Source organism: Glycine soja, chromosome 19 (assembly GCF_004193775.1).
Source record: "Glycine soja cultivar W05 chromosome 19, ASM419377v2, whole genome shotgun sequence".
Lineage (NCBI taxonomy): Eukaryota > Viridiplantae > Streptophyta > Magnoliopsida > Fabales > Fabaceae > Glycine > Glycine soja.
The window spans coordinates 10,428,550-10,434,678 of NC_041020.1; the positions used below are offsets into that span (position 1 = coordinate 10,428,550).

Consider the following 6,129-nt stretch of genomic DNA (forward strand, 5'->3'; position numbering starts at 1 on the left):
ATGATAACAAAAGATGATGACAAAGGTGATGACAAAAAGCTCAAAGATCAATCAAAGAACAACTCAAGTGAATTAAGAGCAATTCAAGAGTTCAAGATAAGAATCAAGAAGAATTCAAGACTCAAGAAGAAAATTTAGAATCAAGAATCAAGATTCAAGCTTCAAGATCTCAAGAATCAAGATCAAGATTCAAGACTCAAGATTCAAGAATCAAGAGAAGGCTTAATCAAGATAAGTATGAAAAGGTTTTTCTCAAAAATTGAATAGCACATGGTTTTTCTCAAAACATGTTTACCAAAGAGTTTTTACTCTCTGGTAATCGATTACCATATTGTTGTAATCGATTACCAGTAGCAAAATGGATTTGGAAAAGTTTTTAAATTGAATTTACAACGTTCCAATTAATTTCAAAAAGTTGTAATCAATTACAATGTTTTGGTAATCGATTACCAGTGCCTTTGAACGTTGAAATTCAAATTCAAAAGTGAAGAGTCACATCCTTTCACACAAAAGCTTTGTGTAATCGATTACACTAATTTGGTAATCGGTTACCAGTGTTTGTTTATGAATAAATCAAAAGATGTAACTCTTCAAAAGGTTTTTAACTTTTTCAAATTGGTTTTAAGTTTTTCTAAAAGTTATAACTCTTCTAAATGGTCCTCTTGGCCAGACATGAAGAGTCTATAAAAGCAAGACTTTGATTTGCTTTTTAATACACTTTTACACTTATTCAATCAATCCTTTACAAGCCTCGAATCTCTTTGAACTTCTTCTTCTTCTTTGTACCAAAATCTTTCTAAAGTTTTCTGGTTTTCTAAACCTTGAAAACTTGTGCTATTCATCCTCTTCATTCTCTTCTCCCTTTGCCAGAAAGAATTCACCAAGGACTAACCGCCTGAATTCTTTTTGTGTCTCTTTTCTTCCTTTTCCAAAAGAACAAATGACTAACCACCTGAATTCTTTTGTGTCTCCCTTCTCCCTTGTCAAAGAATTCAAAATGACACAGTCTGAGAATTCTTTTGATTCTTCCCATTCCCTAATACAAAAGTGTTCAAAGGACTAACCGCCTGAGAATTCTTTTGTATCCCCATTCACAAAGTATCAAAGGTTTAACCGCCTGAGATCTTTGTCTTAACACATTGGAGGGTATATCCTTTGTGGTACATGTAGAGGGTACATCTACTTGGGTTTGAATGAGAACAAGAGAGGGTACATTTCTTGTGGATCAGTTCTAGTGGAGGGTACATCCACTAGGTTCAAAGAGAACAAGGGAGGGTACATCCCTTGTGGATCTTTGCTTGTAAAAGGATTTTTACAAGGTTGAAAGAAATCTCAAGGACCGTAGGTCGCTTGGGGACTGGATGTAGGCATGGGTTGTTGCCGAACCAGTATAAAAACTCTTGTGTGTTTGTCTTCTTCTTCCCCACTCTTTTACTTTCCGCTGTGCATTTAATTTCCGCTTTTACTTTCTGTTAAGTTTCGCTTCTACACCTCATTCTCTTAACAATTTAGTAAAAGCCTTAGAAGAGTAATTTTTAATTAGTAAAGGTTTAGGAATAATTAATTCAACCCCCCCTTCTTAATTATTCTGAGGCCACTCGATCCAACACTAAGCACGTTTTGATCAGCTTAATCTCATAGAAGGCAAGTGTTTGGCCGCCATGAGTCATGGGCGTTTATATTAGAAATGAGTGAAGAACGCTTTTGACAAGAAGGTACGTACGCGCCGGTTCAACGAAGGGGACTTGGTGTTGAAGAAAGTCTCCCAAGCTCTGAAAAACAACAGAGGGAAGTGGGCCCTGAACTACGAAGGGCCTTTCATTGTAAAAGGGGCTTTCTCCGGAGGGGCCCTGGTGCTCACTGATGTGCCATCATTTTCTTCTATTTTCTAAACCCTTTTTGCACCATTTTAATTACTGATTGGTCTTAATTGTCAATTAATTAGGCATTTTTATTATTTGGGCTCATTTAGCTAATTTGATGTTTTTAATATAATTTCAGGAATTAATGAAACATTGGGCTTAATCCGGATTTTGGTTGTGGACTTGAAGAGGGCAAATAAAGCAGCGCTTACCTTAGTTAATTTCTAATTAGGAAATTTTGCAATTTTATTTTATGTGGTTCAGTGTTTATTTCGTTTTGGGCCAGAGTATTGTAATAGGGCCCAGTGACTTTGAGTTACTCTTTTTAAATAGCAGCCTTGGGATTCGTGCAGGGTATTCTGTTATGTTATTCATTATTCAGAGCTTTGTTGAGGTTTTTACGTTTTTCTGCTTGAATGCTACTGTTTCGTTCTTAATGCAATTTTCCATTTTCTGCTTCTAATAACAATTTTGTTCTTGTTTCTTCTTCTACTTCCATTTACGTTTCTGCTTTTAGTTTCATTTGCGTTTTCTGTTTGAATCTATGGAAGGCTAGATTTTCTGGTGTTGTTTCCTTTTGAGGACGAAGCCCAACTCTCTTTGAGGTTTCGTTTATATTGTGGCTTCCTGGCCGTTTCCCCTTCACCAGTTAACCCAAATTTGTGAACATTAATCAGTGCACGCTTCGTGTTCGATTAATTGCCTCTGAGCCTAACTTGCGTTCATACTTAATGGACGAAGGGCTAACTGGTGTATGTGTTGCCTAATCACGTATTGACAACCCTAAGTTGATTTTCTCTTAGTAAATTGAAATAGGGTTGGATTAAGTGGTTAAATGTTAGGGACGAATTCTCCATAACCCAGGATAAGAGAATGGCTTCTGGATCAGAGGAAACAACCCATTTTTAATATTAGTAGTTTCATATTCCAGTTTACTTGTTCTGTCCTTTAAATCACAAAACAAACAACCCCCCCCCCCCCCAATCATTACTGTTACTGCAAGTGTATTATGAACATTTAGTTTATCATTGCTCGTTGGGAAACGACCTAGGATCACTTCCTAGTTACTGCATTTTCATGTTTATTTGATTCCGGTACGACCTCGATCAAATTTGGTGCCGTTGCCGGGGAGCAGTGTCCAAAGGTTCATAATAGCTAGTGTCGTGTTAGTGTTTAAGTCTTTCGTGTTTTATGTTTAATTGTTAGTATTGTGTTAGTATGTGTGTTGGTGTTGTTCATAATAGCCGGTATTTTGTTTAGTGTTTGTTCTGTTTTAGTTTTCCTATTAAGCGCTTCCCTTGTTTCAGTCTTGGGTGTTTTGTTGTGAATAGTGTTTTGCGATGGAGTTAGCGACCACTTTTGCTTGCGGCAAAACAGAGTAGTAGTAGAAATCATGTAGCGACGGATTTTAGCGACCACCCATGCTGAATTATTTGGGATTTTTTGTTTCAGTAGCTAGGGTTGTTATTTTTGGCTGAATTTTTTTTTGGTAACTTCTTTCAATCTATATTTTGTGGGAAAAATAGCTAGAGCCTTTAGTTTGGTCAGATTTGAAAGTTCCAAAAAAGTAGCAAATTTTGTGTTTGTCAAAACTTCAAACGGCCATAACTTTTGCTCCGGTTATCAGAATCGCAATTATTATATATGTATTTGGGGTAGAAAAAAATTTCTCCTACGTTGTGGCAGTCAGCTATAGTCTCCATTGTCCAAAAATAGTGATTCTGTCAAAAGTTTTTTATTTTCCATGTTTTATTCACTTATTTTTCTTAACCTACCATTTTTAGCTTCCATAGTTACACTTTGAATTTTTGCCTGAAATTTTTTGTGATATCTTCTCATCATTTTATAAGGTTGCTCACTAAATTTCAAGTCATTTGGATATCATTTGAGGATAGCTGTAGTTCAAACCTACACCTTTATTTACATGACAAGGCAACTAGTTGTGCATGCTGAATGTAGTGTATGACTAGAGGCAATCCATCTGACTTACAACCCTTTGATCCTAAGATAGATAGGACATTTCATAGATTAGTTAGGCATCATTTTATACCTTTTGATCATCCTAAGCATTCCATTACTGGTGAATCTGTGCATTTTGTTATTGGTGATTTTGAACATCCTGATTTTGGGCATTATAATTTTGAGCATTCTGATTCTGAGCATTCTGATTTTGAACATTCTGAGAACATGGCACAACCTCCACCCCGTGAGAGGACTCTAAGGGAAATGGCTGCACCTAATTTCACCTACGAAAGCTTGTGCATCCAATACCCTGATGAGGATGTCCCATATGTTCTTAAAACTGGACTGATTCATTTGCTTCCAAAGTTTCATGGCCTTGCAGGTGAAGACCCGCACAAACATTTGAAGGAATTTCATATTGTCTGCTCCACCATGAAACCCCCAGATGTCCAAGAGGATCACATATTTCTGAAGGCTTTTCCTCATTCTTTAGAGGGAATGGCAAAAGACTGGCTGTATTACCTTGCTCCAAGGTCCATCACGAGCTGGGATGACCTTAAGAGAGTATTCTTAGAAAAAAATTTCCCTGCTTCCAGGACCACAACCATCAGGAAGGATATCTCAGGTATCAGACAACTCAGTGGAGAGAGTCTGTATGAAGACTAGGAGAGATTTAAAAAACTATGTGCCAGTTGCCCTCACCATCAGATTTCAAAGCAGCTGCTTCTCCAATATTTTTATGAAGGACTCAGTAATATGGAGAGAAGTATGATAGATGCTGCCAGTGGTGGAGCCCTTGGAGACATGACTCCTGCTGAAGCCAGAAATTTAATTGAGAAGATGGCTTCCAACTCGCAGCAGTTTAGCGCCAGAAATGATGCTATAGTCATTAGAAGAGTGCATGAGGTAGCTACAAACTCAGCTGCATCATCTGAAACTAAGAAGCTTGAAGGCAAACTGGATGCATTGGTTAACTTGGTAACCCAGCTGGCCTTGAACCAGAAATCTGTACCTGTCGCAAGGGTCTGTGGTTTGTGCTCCTCTGTTGACCACCATACAGACCTTTTCCCTTCCATGCAGCAACCTGGAGCAATTGAGCAGCCCGAAGCCTATGCTGCAAACATTTACAATAGACCTCCTCAACCTCAGCAGCAAAATCAACCACAACAGAACAATTATGACCTCTCCAGCAACAGATACAACCCTGGATGGAGGAATCACCCTAATCTCAGATGGTCTAGCCCTCAGCAACAACAACAGCTGCCTGCTCCTTCCTTCCAAAATGTTGCTGGCCCAAGCAGACCATACATTCCTCCACCAATCCAACAACAACAATAGCCCCAGAAACAGCCAACAGTTGAGGCTCCTCCGCAACCTTCCCTTGAAGAACTTGTGAGGCAAATGACCATGCAGAACATGCAGTTTCAACAAGAGACCAGAGCCTCCATTCAGAGCTTAACCAATCAGATAGGACAATTGGCTACACAATTAAATCAACAGCAGTCCTAGAATTCTGACAAGCTGCCTTCTCAATCTGTCCAAAATCCCAAAAATGTCAGTGCCATTTCATTGAGGTCAGGAAAGTAGTGTCAAGGACCTCAACCCGTAGCACCTTCCTCATCTGCAAATGAACCTGCTAAACTTCACTCTACTCTAGAAAAAGGTGATGACAAAAATTTACCTAACAATTTATGTGCAGGTGAATCTTCCACTGGTAATTCTGATTTGTAGAAGCAGCACATCCCTCCTCTTCCATTCCCTCCAAGAGCAGTTTCCAACAAAAAAATGGAAGAGGCAGAGAAAGAGATCTTGGAAACATTTAGAAAAGTAGAGGTAAACATACCTCTGCTGGATGCAATAAAGCAAATTCCAAGATATGCTAAATTCTTGAAGGAGCTGTGCACTAATAAGCGGAAGCTTAAAGGAAGTGAACGAATTAGCATGGGCAGAAATGTCTCCGCATTGATTGGTAAATCTGTTCCCCAAATTCCTGAAAAATGTAAAGATCCAGGGACATTCAGCATACCTTGTATTATAAGGAATAGTAAGTTTGACAATGCCATGCTAGATTTTGGAGCTTCTGTTAGTGTTATGCCTCTGTCTATTTTTAATTCTCTATCTCTAGGTCCCTTGCAGTCAAATGATGTGGTAATTCATTTAGCTAATAGAAGTGTTGCCTATCCTGTTGGTTTCATAGAAGATGTCTTAGTTAGAGTTGGTGAACTGATTTTCCCTGTTGATTTTTATATTTTGAATATGGAGGATGGGTTTTCTCAAGGATCAGTTCCCATCATTCTAGGCACAC

At 38.4% G+C, this 6,129-nt stretch overlaps 1 non-coding gene across 1 annotated transcript; it reads right to left on the minus strand.

Annotated features, from left to right (window-relative positions):
* Positions 1 to 4,427: 4,427 nt before the first annotated feature.
* Positions 4,428 to 4,534, minus strand: LOC114400983. The gene has a single exon (XR_003664101.1). It is a non-coding gene; the product is annotated as a small nucleolar RNA R71 (small nucleolar RNA).
* Positions 4,535 to 6,129: the final 1,595 nt, after the last annotated feature.